This window comes from Phascolarctos cinereus, unplaced genomic scaffold (genome assembly GCF_003287225.1).
Source record: "Phascolarctos cinereus isolate Bilbo 61053 unplaced genomic scaffold, phaCin_HiC Scaffold_4;HRSCAF=312, whole genome shotgun sequence".
Lineage (NCBI taxonomy): Eukaryota > Metazoa > Chordata > Mammalia > Diprotodontia > Phascolarctidae > Phascolarctos > Phascolarctos cinereus.
This window is the reverse complement of record NW_027555847.1, coordinates 517,401,383-517,416,789: the sequence shown is the minus strand read 5'-3', so window position 1 is coordinate 517,416,789 and position 15,407 is coordinate 517,401,383.

The following is a 15,407-nucleotide window of genomic DNA, read 5'->3' as shown; positions in this document are numbered from 1 at the left end:
ATAAAATATCTTTTTTTTAAACAAGGAGAACATTACAGATACTTTTCACCTTTACCAATGCTAATGAAACAGAGAGTATCTTTTTAAAAACTTGAAAACATTTAAGAAATATGTATTAAGGGACTTTAAAATCCCAATTTTAGGGCTGCCAATTATATTTTTAGATCTCTTTCCCCCCAGAAAATAGCATTCAGATTGTCCTCAGGAGCAAACTTAAAGAGGCCTTGGTTGACTTTTGACTGCAAAACTCTGAAACAAAAATACTAAGCTCTGAAGGGAAATATTCAGGCTGGTCACACAATTGCTTTTTTCTAATTGAAAGAAGCATTTGTACGGATTTCTCATATTCCTGGACAACAAGCATACCCTTAGTAGCTGACAGAAAACCTGGGCCTTAAAAACGGGAAAAGTTCATATTTCACACAGCAGGCTTTTTTTTTTTAAACCTAAGAGATAATCAGGCTGTTTGGGCTTAAATGATGTTTAACCCTGAGAAGTTGCCAGTATTGGTACAGAAATACAAGCAATTAGGCACAGAAACCGCAAAACTGGAAGTAAAGACTGAATCCATGTTTTCTTGCAAATCCTCTTTCCTATACTAATTATAAGTTTTTTGGGGGATAATTCTTTAGTTAGTGCATAAAGAAGGGGGTAAACTGAGGCCTCCACAAGCCTCTAACTTGCCTATTTGCTCTATCAAATATTGTAAATGCCAGGAAAACTAACTAGATTATTCTCCATTCTCCATTTTCATCCTGTCCTCTTTTCTTTCTGTACCATTTGTGGCTAAACTCCTTGAAGAAGGCATCCATAATTGGTGCCTCCACTACCTTTAAACCTTCTGAAATATAGCTTCCCAACTCATCATTCAACTGAAACTGTGCTGTCCAAAGTTACCAATCATCTCTCAGTTTCCAATCATCAAATCTAATAGTTTCTTATTCTTTCATGTTTTTCTTGATGATGTTGACCACTTTCTCTTCCTAAATACTCTCTGCTTGGTGGATTATTACAATTCTGTTATTTCTTGCTTTTCTTTCAGCCTGACCACTCCATCTTACTCTTTTTTGCTGGATATATTCATCTGGGTCAAGTCCACTGACCATAGTTGCCCCCAGTGCTCTATTTTGTATCAAAAGTTGTACTTGAAGCAAAGGCTAATATACTCCTCTATGCCACTCTGCCTTCAATGTGTTCTTATCAATTTGAATTGAATCTTCTCATGTTGTGAAAATATTTATTTGTGACTTTCTGCAGCCTTAAATTTTAAAGCTCATTGCTTTCTTTGTATAGAAATATATATTATGTTATGTCATGTCACACTATGCTATTCTATACTATGCTATACTATACCATACTGTACCATACTATACTATACTATACTATACTATACTATACTATACTATACTATACTATACTATTCTATACTATACTATACTGGGACTCAGTGGCACTATCTCATACATGGCTGGAAGTAAGGAGAACTTGTTTCAAGTTCCAGATTTGTTTTATGCTAGCTGTGTGGCATTAGTCATTACTTGACCTTTCTATGCTTCTCTGTCTCCTGGGGAAAATAAAACCCTCCCCCTTACAGGGTTATCATGTGAATTAAACAGACATGAAAGCTCTTCTAAAAGCCCAAAGATGTAAATGCAAGTCATTATTATTAGCCATGTGGGTGTGTGAATGCACAGGAATACATGGTGGGCTAGCTCTCCAGAGCTGGGGGGGAAGGGGAGTGGGGAGCACTGTGAATGCTGTGAGACAGGATGCCGCAGCTTGTTGGATTGCCAACCAGAATGGAAATGTCCTCTATCATCCCTTTTAATCTGAGAGTCTGAACTTCTTGAACTTCAGTTACTTGGAATTTCCAACTCATCATCAGAAAATTTCATCCCCAGTTGGCTTCTCCCCAAACATAACCTTAGCTGGATAAAAACTGAGTAAACATTAGTAAATCCAGCTATGCTATCTAAATTCATGGAAGTAGATCATCTAGCATGCTGATTTAAGAGTACTGCTTGGCTAGGGGTGGGAAGAGGGAAAGAGAAGATAATAACAAGTCTGTGTCTCAAATAAAAGAATATTATAAACAGTTTATAATGAAAATGTATCTGTATCAGAAACTGATAAAGCTGGTTAGGAAAGCAGGCTTGAGAAATGCCTAAGCAAGTATGTTTTGTTTCTCCTTTGGATCTGAGCAATGCTCATTTGTAGGAATTTAGTGACAGGTTTGGAGATTAACTGATGCTGGTTATTTGTGAATGATTTTCTTTCTAAATGTAAAGGAGTATTAAAGTGTCTTCTGGACAGTTCTCCCTCCTTCGGGTAGCAGCCACATACCAACCTTTAAAATCTTTCAGTTTGTTCACATTTCAATGTCTGTTTCAAGAAACTAAAGCAATATACGAATGGGAGAAAGATGAAAGTTTGGCAAGATCAGTGGGAAACACGAGGCAAGTGGGAAAAATTATAGAGATTCTCAAGTTTTTATCCCCACAGACTAAATGGGCATTTGTTTATAGGGGGAGGAGAAGAAAGAGGGGAAGAGAACTTGGCTCCTTCTTTTGGTTGGAATTGTAAACACTTTATATGATCACTTGTTTGAATTAAATCTTGTGTGATTCAGACCTATATAAATAAAAAAAGAAAAAGATCAGTTTTTAATTAAAGCATCTTTTTGGAGTCTCTTTGCACAGTTAAAGTTTATAAGTTGGCAGCCTCCTTGGAAGTAAAACCAAGAGAAGAGGTTTAAAAATCCAACCTTCTTTCTTGGAAATGTTTTCTCCAAATTCACAATGTGTGAGTGTAGCCTTCTATAAATTGGAAAGAAACAATTGATTTGAACCAGGTTAAACTTTTTCATTTTGCTTTTTCCCCTTGGAAAAGCTATTGGAAAAATTGATGTGGCGTTGTATTTCCAACTAGTTGAAATGACCAAATTTCTGACTGACTGACTGTAGTCCAGCTTCCAAGGTAGTTGCTGTTTCCCTAGAGTTATATTTCTTAGCGGACAATGGTGATTTTTTTAAAGCTATATTTCTAGAGACACATTTTACTGATCATAGATCAAGGGTTAGAAGAGATCTCAAACATCCTATAGTTCATCTACCTCATGTTGAAGGTGAGGAAACTGAGGCCTAGGGAAATTGATTGACTTGCCCAGGTCACACAGTGAGAAAACATCAGAGGCAGGATTTAAACTTACATCTTCTGAATCTAGAAATACTGCTCTTTTTATTGTGCTCTGCCATCTCCTTCATCAAAGGTCACTGAATTAAATAATCAAATACAAGTCTTTTAAAAAGTAAGGAATACTTCGTTTAGCCAGGCATTCACCAAAATTATTATATGTGGAAGAATATACATGTGTAATATTTTGGATAATATACATGTAACTGTCTCCAACTTTTATTTACGTTGGGTCCCCAAAGCATAGCTGAACCCTCAGTTTACTGAGGAAGGGGTAACATGGTCAGACCTGTATTTCAGAAAAATTATCTTAGTGGGAGCATGAAGCATGGATTAGAGGGAGGAGAGACTTGAGACAAAGAGTCCAAGTAGGAGACTAATTGAATAATATACGTGAGAGGAAACAAGGGCTGAAACTAGGGTAGTGACTGTCTAGAGAGAATAAAAGCGTATATAAGAGATGCCAAATTTTGAGACTTGGCAACTGATTTCATATATATATATATATATGTAGATATAGATATAGATATAGATATAGATATAGATATAGATATAGATATAGATATAGATATAGATATGTATATATACATACATACATACACAAACACACACACAAAGATAGAGACAGGAAGACAGATAGAGAGAGACAAATACATAGAAGAACACACACAGAGAGAGAAAGTAATTAAATATGACACTAAGATTGTTAGCCTGATTACCTACCTGTATTCAGGACAAGAATAGGAAAGTATATAAGAGAAGTGAGTTTTTTGGAGAAAATAAGTTCTGTTTTAGACATGTAGAGTTTGAGATGCCAATGAGATTTCCAGTTTGAAATTACTAATAGGCAGTTAGTGATGGAGGGCAGGAACTTAGGAAAGAGATTTAGGTATGATAAATAGATCTAGAATTAATTTGTCAAGAGGTAATATGATCTTATGATTCAAATGAGATAATATTTGTAAAGCACTTAGCACAGTGCCTGGTGTTTAATAAATGCTTATTACCTTTCTCTTCCATGATGGGAACTGATGAGATTACAAATTGTGAGAGTATAGAGAGAAAAGAATAGGGGAACTAGAAAAGTCCCTTTGGGGACATTCCAACAGTTATGCGGTTATAGAAGAATTATAGAAAAGAGTCAAGGGCTGGACTTCAATATCAAGTTGAGTTCCTTCAACCTCATGTGCCACAATTTTGAGTGCCTTCATCATCTTAGTGGCCTTTCTTTGCATGCTCTTGCACTTGCTAATAAGGTGAATGCATAGAACTGAACACAGTATCCTAGGTCAGGAGCAGAGAACATGTGGCCTCAAGGCTGCAACTTCCCCACCTCTGTTCTAGATACTTTGCTATCATCTCACCAAGGAGGCGCAAAGTAGGGCTATTCTCTCCCTCAATCTGTACACAACACTTGTATTAGTGCAACCGAAGTCAAAAACAAAGAAAGAAGAGTGTAAACAGATTAAAGAAAACTATGAATCAATATGTCTATTGAACATTGTTGGAAAAATGTAAATATACTACTAGCAAAAAAAATGGCTACAGAAATATAAAAGATCAAACGCTACAAATAGGTTAGATTTACGCCAGGAATTCAGGCACACACACACACACACACACACACACACACACAAATTGAAATAAATGATCTTTCTTTAGTATGGTAAATAGTGTCTATCTATAACCAAAAGCCAGAATTACAGGTAAGGATGTAGTGGGCATATAATAGAGACATTTGTCATAATATCAAGGTTAAAACAATGATGATCATTGTTACTAATGCTATTGTACATAGTACTAGAAATTCTAACTATACGTAGCAATAAGATGAGAGAAAGAAATGGAATGAATGAGCATACACAAAAAGGAAATAAAATTATCACTTTTTGTAGTTGGTATGATGGTTTATTTGGAGAGTCCCAGAGAATCAACTGAAATTAATTTAAACAATTTTCTACTTCAGGAAAGTTGTAGGACATGTAATAAAACCACGTAATCCATCAGCATTTCTATATATCACAAAAAAGCCTACCAGGTAGACATATGAAGATAAATTCCATTTGAAATAACTATAGAATGTATAAAACACTTGGAAGTTTGCATATACATAACCATATACAGAAATTGTATGAATAAATTGTGTATTGTATGAATAAAATTCTTTACCCAAATAAAGACAAACATAAATAATTGGAAAACTATTAATTGCACATAGTTAGGTCTAGGCAATATAATACAAATTTCAATATTGCCTACATTTACTTATTCATTGATATAGCAATCAAACTCCAAAGGATTATTTTAGAGAGATAAGGAAAAAAAACCATATGTCTAGAGGAACAATAGGTCAAGCATCTTAAGGGAAATAAGATGAAAAAAAGTGGGAAAGAAGGAGGGTCTAGCAATAACAGATCTCAAACTATATTACAGAGTAGTAGTTCTTTGAATGATTTAGTAACCACTTAAGAAATAGAGGTTGGTTAGTCAAATGTTAGGTGTGCAGCATACCAAAACAGATTTGGTAGCCTGGTGCTGGACAAATCAAAAGACCTCAGTTATTGGGGAAAGGACTTAATATTTGACAACTAATGGGGAAATCGGAAAGTAGTTTTTCAGAAACTAAGGTTAGAGTAATACCGCACACCATATGCCATAATAAGCTCCAAATGGATATTTGACTAAGACACATGAGATTGCATCATAAACAAATTAGAGAAGCATGAAAGAAAATTAGCTTTCAGGTCTGTGAATAGGGGGAGAGTTTTTGACCAAATTAGAAATGGAATGGACCACAGAAGATAATGTGAACAATTTCAATTAAATGGACATTTAAAAATTATTTTACAATGAAAACCAATGTAGATAAATTTGGAAGGGAAAGATGAAACTGAACAAAAAAAAAAGATCTTTGCATCAAGTTTATTTGATTAGTCTAATTTACAAAAAAAAATGATTCAAATTTTCAAACTTAAAGAGCTGATTCAAATTTTAGGATCAAGAGTCATTCCTCAATTGATAATCCAAGGATAGAATAGGCAGTTGTCAAATGTTGAAATACAGGTTTATAGTCATATAGAAAAGTACCAAGTCACAAAAAGAATTGATAAATTCAAATCAAAATAATTTTGAGGTTCTTCCTCACATTCATCAAAATGGAAAAAGTAAACCAAAAGGCGACAAATATTGTTGGGGTGATGATTGGTAAAGCTGTGAAATGGTACTGTCGTTCTTAAATGCATTTGGAAACTATGCCCTAAAGGTTACTAACCTGTCTGCATGTTTTGTCCTAGTGATAACAGAATAGGTCTATATCCCACAGACATCCCAGAAAGAGGGAAAGAATCTTTATATACAAAATATTCATAACAACTCTTTTTGTGGTGGCCAAGAATTGGGTACTATGAGGATTTTCATCAATTGGGAAATGCTTGAAGAAATTATCAGTGCAATTGAATATTATTTTCCAAAAGAAATGATGAAAAGGATGGTTTCAAAGAAATCTAGGAAAATCTTATGAACTGATAATGAAGTGAGCAGAAACAGGAAAATAATTTTTACAATAACAAAAACATTGGGAAGACAAATAATTAAAAGAAAACCTTAATTCTCTTCAATACATTCACCAGTGACAACTGCAGGGGATTGATGATGTTATGTGATACCCATCTCTTTGCAGAAAGCTAATAAACTCAGGATGCAGAATTCAACATTTTTGAACTTGACCAACATGGGAATTTGTTTTGCTTATGTATGCATACTTGTTACAAAAAATCCCTCCCCCTAGTTTTGGGGAGTAGGAGAGAAGGAGAAAATGAAAGCTTAATTAAAAATTTAAAAAAGGAATAAATCCTGAGATTATACTACTTGGGGGATGTGGTCCCATATCACATTTTTAAAGCATATTGAAATCATATTTCACACAGATACACACAAAACCCATGTCCTTTTCCCATGGCATTCCACTGTCTAATTCCAACCAGTACCTGATCACCTACTATATTCCATCGCACACTCTATATTCTGAAATAACTAGACTGCTAACCATCCATCAACCTTATTACCCTTTTTTTTTGGTAGAGGTAGTATGGTACAGTAGAAAAACAAATGCATTTTGTAGTCAAATAATCAGAGTTTAAATGATGTATCTCCATTAACTACCTATATAGTCTTATGTTAATCATGTACGCTCTCTGGACTTTGGTTATTTGTAAAATGAGAGGGTTGCAATAGATGAAATCCAAGATCCCTTTAAGCTCTAAATCTATGGATTTGTCTAGTCCCCTCCCACCTCTGTATCATTTTACATTGTGCCCCATCTCTAAAGACTGCTTTCACATCTCTTTCTACTGAAATCTTTTCTTTCCTTAAAGGCTCTGCTTAGGTGCTGCATCATTAATAAAGCCTGCCTTTATGGTCTCAGGGAGAGTTGATTCTCCCCTTTGTTAAAGATGACTAGATTTTTTACCTTTATAATACAGTTTTCTAATTTTTATAACATTCACTTCTGTATTTATATCACCGTCTACCAGATTTTAAGTTCTTTAAGCTTTATAAGATAATTTTTATTTCTTTCATCTTTGTATCCTTAGTGCCTTAAACATTTTTTCCTCTGCCTTCTGATTTTTATTAATGTAAGGCACTCCCACTACGGACATCTTCTTTACAAAAGCAGATCCCAGCTCCTCCAAAACTTATGATTCCAGAGAGTGTCTGGAGGTATTAAGTAGTCAAATGACTTGCCCATGCTCACAAAGTTAGCATGTGTCAGAAGATCTTAAACCAAGGTTCAGAGAAAGACAGCAATATTCTGGGGCAAACAGGAGGGATGGGCTGGCTATACAGTGCAAACAGAAACATTTGCCTTGACAAGGAGGAGGAACTATTTTTTGAGAAAGGAGAGAAAGGAGGAAAAATGGATAGATCAAAAGACAAATTTTGAGGTGAAAGGGAGGGGAAACAACGAAACTCATAATGATCCACCTTTAATAGAGTAGTAAGCAAGAGAATTAGCTGAGAAAGAGGAAGTAAGGAGGAAATGGAAGTTTTGGAGAAAGGAAGAAATTTTTAAGAAGAGCCATATGAAGAATATGACATGGAGGTATTAGAATGGTTTAAAAAATTTCCATGAAGAAGTGGAAGCAAAGTTAGATCATATAAATTTATAGTTGATCAGCTTTCACATTTTTATGATTTACTCCATCAGTGGTTAAGGAGTAGGAGTAGAGAAGGTGGATAGAGTTTGGGGAATCTCTGCAGGACTTAATTTATAGAATTTATGTGCAAAACAAATGAGATAATATATGTAAAGTGTTTGGCAAATCTAAAAGGTTTTTTTTTTTACAGAGTTTAGATTCCTATCAGATTGGCCTTTTTTCTGTTTCTTAAACAAAATATTCCATCTCTATAATCTGTGACTTTGCACAGACTCTTTCCCAGGCCTGAAATATACTTACTCCTTCTTTCCATCTCTTAGAATCCCTAGCTTCCTTCAAGGCACAGCTTATGTGTCATTTCCTAAGGAACTCATTCCTAATATCTACCCAGAAACTAACACTCTCCCCAACCCCACAAAATTACTTTTCACTTACTTTACATTTATTTTTATCTACTTTTTGTGTGTACATGTTATTTCTCCCAATGGAATTTAAGATACTTGGAGGTAGAGACTGTTTTATCTTTATCTTTGTATTCTCCATGTCTAGCACAGTACCTGGTACATCGAAGGTGCTTAATAAATGTCTTTTAAATAAGTATGTGAAGAGATACAAGAATAAAGATTAAAGCCATGAAGGAAAGCTAAGAAGTCAAAACAGACTGCATGAGATTACAAAGAGTTAAGAACAGGTTCAGGAGAAAAGTGAAGCAGTTAGAAATATGAAAAATTGTTAATAGAGAGTAAGCATTTTAGAGTTGAAAGCCTTGCAGATGGACCAATTCTAGATTGGTCTGTTAAGGTTTAAAATGAGATTGCCATATGGGTGGCTGACCTAGACTATAGCTGGAGGTCATAAGGGTTGGGGAATTTGATGAACTGAGAGGATAAGGTATAATGAGGATCATCAACATTAACATAGAAGTGGCCAAGGATGGTGATCACAGAACTGAATTTTAATTCTGGTTTTGCTATTTATTACTTGTACACTCTTAGACAAGTCCTTTCAACTCTTTGGGCCTCAGTTTCCTCATCTGTAAAATGATGAGATTGAGCTAGATACTCTCTAAGGTCCCTTACAGCTCTGAATCCTGTCATCTTACCTCACTTGATTTAATGTAGTCACGTGGTCAAGGGAAGGTGTTTGACAAAGGTCCTGTTGTTCTCCAGATTATTTGTCAATACACTCCAGTAATACCTATCCCTCCTTCTAATCTCAGCAGAGGATAGTGTATCTTTGCACACTATGATTGTACACACAATAGTGTAATCATCATAAAGTAGTAGGAAGTATTATATCAGAAAAAAAATTTCTATGTTATGTGTGTGTGTATGTGTGTGTGTGTGTGTGTGTGTGTATTTATATTTATCCACATATATACATACATATCAGTGGTACAGCAGATGAAGTGCTGGGCCTAGAATCAGGAAGACCTCAGTTCAAAGCTGGCCTCAGATACTTACCTGGGCAAGTCACTTAACCTTGTTTGCCTCAGTTTTCTCATCTATAAAATGAGCTGGAGAAGGAAATGGCAAACCACTCCAGTATCTTTGCCAAGAAAACCCCAAAAATTTGTCACAAAGAGTCAGACATGACTGAAAATGACTAAACAACAATATACATATGTGTGTATATCCTCAGTCCAAGCAGCCTGATTTTTTGGTATGAGGTTAGGAGGATTGTCAATTCATTAAAAAGTACTCATTACTTGGCACCAATATATTTCTATTACCTTTCACATAGTGCAGGCAACAAGTGCCCTAGTCACATCATCTCTCCTCAACTATAACTTTCAAAGAACTTAGAGACAAAATGCTTGGCATGGGTTGGGGCATCTGACCCTTATGTCAAGAACATTATTTTGTTATCCCAGGCCAGTGAGAACTCTACTGTTATGTGATTGCAAACAAGAAGAAAGAAGAAACTTAATCTCTTAGGAAGAAAAAAAAAACACTTAAAATGCTTCCAGCAACAGATAGTATTCTCTAGTGAAACTGAATTATTAAAATAATAGGAGTTCTGGGAAATGTCATATTGTGAAGTGTGTTAGGCCTGTAGTTTTAAAATTCCTGCCAGGGCGTACAACTTTATTTTATCAGTGTATCCTAGGAAATAGCTTAATATAACTAATGTGAGTCAGTGGAGGTAAATGAAGGCAGACGAGTGAGAAAGCTGAGTAATAACTGTTGAGGTATAGGAAGAAGTCTTGGAGGTTCAAATTGTTTTTTGCTTTAGTACCTAGTTTGCATCAAGGCTGGCTTTCAAGTTTGGGATCCAGGTGATGCAGCCGATAGAGTGCTGGGCCTAGAATAAAAAAGACTAGGGTTTAAGACAAGCCTCAGACACTTATTAGCTTTGTGACCCTCAGCAAGTCACTTAAATTCTGTTTATCTCAGTTTCACCCATAAAATTGGGTTAATACCGACCTCACAAGATTGCTGTGATTATCAAATGAGATAATATTTGTAAAGTGCCTGTCACTTACTAAACACTATAAAACATTACTTGTCATTATAATTATAATTGCTATTATATGCTCTGGAATAAACAAGGAAACACCTCATTTTCTGATGGTGTGATAGGACCTTGAAAAATGAGTTAATTCTGATCAGGGCTTCCCCCAGGCAAAATCATAAAGCAGGCACTTGGCACCCAAGTCCTACTTACTCTCTCACTTCTACTTCACCTTTTCCTTCTCCCCTTTCCTAAATCCAAATGTATATTCATTCCAGTTAATTCCAGCTCTGATGCTAACCAATATCCCAGGTATTATCTAGCAAGATCTCACAGTGCAAAATTCTCCATTGTCAAAGAATATTTAGTGATAGGTGATACAATCTTCTCACTGACTTCAATATTCGCATCCTTCCAGGATAGAATCCCCCAATCAACTGGTACTTCCTCATATAATATCTACAGCACTCTTTGTCAGTACTCTGCTATCTATCTATCTATCTATCTATCTATCTATCTATCTATCTACACATTACTCTCAAGGTCCTATATATATATATATATATATATATATATATATATATATATCTCCATTACTCTCAAGGTCCATTCGCTTTAGCCTTGCCTTTCTCTAGTCTCTGTATTCTTCTGCTCTCTTCTTCTACCATATTCCCTGGGATCCTCATTCTCTTCATCTTAGATCTCTTCCTTCCATACATTTTCCATCTTGACCTCATGGAAACCTGATTACCTTCAAAAGACTCCACATTGTTGCCTAATCTCTCCTACATAATTTCCCCAGCACTGGATTTTAGATATCATTATACACACCGGATCAGAAGAAGAAAAGATACTCTTAATTCTTCATTGCAGTGTAAGATCACCCTTCTGCTTCCATCCCTTCATGATGTCTTCTTCTTTAGGTTTAGTTAATCTGTCTGTAACACCTCATTCATAACCTTGTCACCATCTACTGGTCTTTAGATCAATCTTCCCAATTTCTCAAAAAGCTCAGCACCTGGTTTAAAGTCAGTAGCCTACCACAAATTCACCATGAGGCTTTCTGGACATCTTGCCATGCTTTACCATCTGCCTTTATCTGAGACTTACCACTCCTGCTCACCATCCCCACTTCCTTTCTAATCCCATGCCATGGGCCTCTGATTGGTGATAATTCACCATTTATAGGTCATTTCATACCTAACTCTCTGCTCTCCAGCTATCTTCCCACAAAGGACCCAGTCCTCCTTCCTCCCCTTGCCTTTCCTTCTCCAACTCCAGGAACAATAATCAAATCAATATTTCCATTGCTGGAAAGGACTGTAAATCAATGTCCCTAAGGATCACCATCTCTTTAAGTTTTTAGATCAATCACCCTTTCCTGGTTTCTCTTCCTCTATATAGATTGTCATACCTGTTTGGATTTTGAGCTCTTTGAAATCATGGGCTATATCACAGTGGCTGGCATATAGTAAGTGCTTAATAATTTTTTTCATCCTTCCATCCATCCATCTATTCATTCATTTCTCTCCAGACAAAATTTTGTTTTTATACTTGGGTATTTTAATATAAATGTTCATTTACCAATAAACACCCTGGTCTTTCAGGTTATCAGTCCTCTCAGCTTCTATGACCTATATTTTCTCAATGTTAGCCACCCATTGGGATACCCTAGACATCAATATCACCCAAATCTATACTGCCTCTGTGATTCTGAACTATGAAATTTCTGTACCTAATGACAGCTTATCATTCCATCTTTATTTGTTTTACTTTCTCTTAACCTATTGTTAATCCTCACTGCAATATCTGGTCCATCATTCTTCCATACGCCACTAGTCCAAATCCTGTGCTATTACCATTTTCCTCCCTTCTCAGTTTTGACAAGGCTCAGTTTCTCAGTTTAACAAGTTCAACAATACACTAATTTCTATCATTTCTTTCTTTGATCCATTGTACTATTACTATGAAGCCCAACCACCTTCCTCTTACTTCCCCAGCCTCCATCTGATGCACATCTGCTCTTGTTTGTATGATGTGAAGGCCATTTGGAAGATGATATGCACAGGTCTCCTTGATCTATTACAAATTTATCTAATCATAACCAGGCCCACACTTCTGCAAGTAAATTCTTTTAGTCTTTCCTGATTGACTGTCATCCTCCCAGAATCAGCTCTTTTAGAATATCTATGCTCTCCTTAATTAACAGAGGACCTCAGCTTCAACTTTATTGAGAAGATGAGGGCTGTTCAACATGGGCTTCCTTTATATCTCTGGTTCAAATCTCAAAATCCAGTCTCTGAGGAAGAGGCAGTCTTTCATTTGACCAAACATAACATCTTTGCTTGTGTTCTTTGTCCTCTCCACTACTGACTGCCTCTGTGAGCTTGCTTCTTTAATCATTCCCCTTTCATTTTCATCTCTATGCTCTTTATCTACAGTGTATCTTCTTGCTATCTGTAAATACAGCTGGGCCATTTCCCAGCTGTACAAATTCTGTCAGGCCATCAGGCAATGATTTTACCTTTCTTCTCCCATTTCCAGACAAACATCTCCCTTTCCCACATAATCACTGATCTCCTATTTCTTGCCACCCAAGACTCTGTCCCAGTACATCTCCTCTCTCTGCACTCTCACCTACAATTACTTCCTTTCCTTTACTTCTGTAAATCACACACACACACACACACACACACACACACACACACACACACACACATCAATTGCCAAGTCTTTTAAACTCTCCCCAAAACACCTTTTATATCCATCCCCTTCTCTTCACTTACCTGCCCTCTTCTTTAGTTCAATTTCTCATCAACTACCATCTGGACTTTTGCAGTAGCCTTCTAATTGGTCTCCTTGGTTCTAGTTTCTCTTGTCTCCATGTATCCCCCACACAGCTGCCAAATTAATCTTCCTAAAGCTCAGAAATGACTATGCCTCTTTCAGTGTCAAATATCATAAATTATTCTCAATTCCTACAGGATAAAATGCAAATACCTCAGCCTGGCATTTAAATACCTTCACAATCTGTCTCCAGTTTACCATTCTAGATTTATTTGACATTACTCCTTTTAGCAAAGCTATGTTCCAGCCAAATCAACCTGTTAGCTGTTTCCAGAACTTTGCATTCCATCTCCCATCACTTAGAGTTAAATGACTAGTAAATGATGGGTCTGGGACTTGGATACTAGAATTGTGTGCTTGCCAGTCTCCAGTTAGTTCCCTAGCAGTTTACTAGAGTAAAATGAGGCAATTGATCATTCAACAATTAACAGAAATAGATTTATTTAGCCATAACAAGAAAAGCATATTCAATAAGGATAAAGACTGAAGAGAATGAATCTTGTTGATTTAGCTGAGTGAAGTGCCCTTGCCCGAATTGCTCAACATGATCCACCAACCAAGCACCAGAGAACATCTGGAGCTTCTAGTAGCTGTGTTGTATTTGGGCAACAAGGAAGTGATGTCAATAACCTGAACTTTTACTCCCTTGGGCCAACAAAGATTCAAGGATGGTCTCAAGACTTTTTAAGAAAAAAATAGTCTTATGTGCGTATTAGGAGGGGTTAGGATATTGCCCATACTACACCCAGAATATGACTTTTTCTACCACATATATTGCCTCCCATAGGCCTTCCCATCATGCTTGGAAGGCATGGTTTCAATCTCTATCTATTAGAATCCTTCTTTCTTTATAAGTTTCAATTCAATGATCACCTCCTCATGGAAACTTTTCCTGATCTACTACGACTCCTTTTTCCCAGATGATAGATTCCTCTATCTCAAATAATCCACAAATTATCCAGTTTTTCTTATCATAACATATGTTTATGTCCCCTAGGAAAATATAAGCTCTTTGAGGAGAGGGAATTCTTTTTTCTTTGTTTCTGTATCTCCACTTTCTAATGCAGAACCTTTTACTACAATAGGTACTTAAGAAATATTTAGTGTTCTCTAACACAAGCCATTGTTGATCATACACTGTAACTTCCATATATATATATATATATATATATATATATATATATATATATATATCCTACAATTTTTATTTTGAGATTCAAAGCCACAAAATATCATTGAGAGAATATTTGATTGAAAGGGAGAGACATGTAGTGCTAAACATTTTAGGATAATTGAAAGCATAACACAATTTCCTAATTCTCAGTTTTGTATCCTGCAGGTATCTGCATGAGGCATACACTTACAGAATAACTCAAATGACTGACTATATATCATCATCTGGATAATAGGAGCTTTTCATCCACTTTGATCCAAGATAAATAGTCAAAATGAACTATTTCAAAGAACTATGAATTTTGCAAGATTTTATAATGTTTCTAGGTTAGATGTAATTATATAAGTGCTACCTGCAAATCAGTGGGCTTTTTTTACTAAGGCATGAAAATGAGTCAAAACACTTAGAAATATTTTTAATAAAATGATACAAATAAAAATAATTCCCTGATTAAAACCCTCAGTTACAATGCCCAGTTAACCTTCTAATTGGTCTCTGCCTCAGATTCCCCCCTATTTCAGTCCATCTTCCATTTAGTTATCGAAGTGATTTTTCTAAACCTTAAGTATTATAATTACATTATA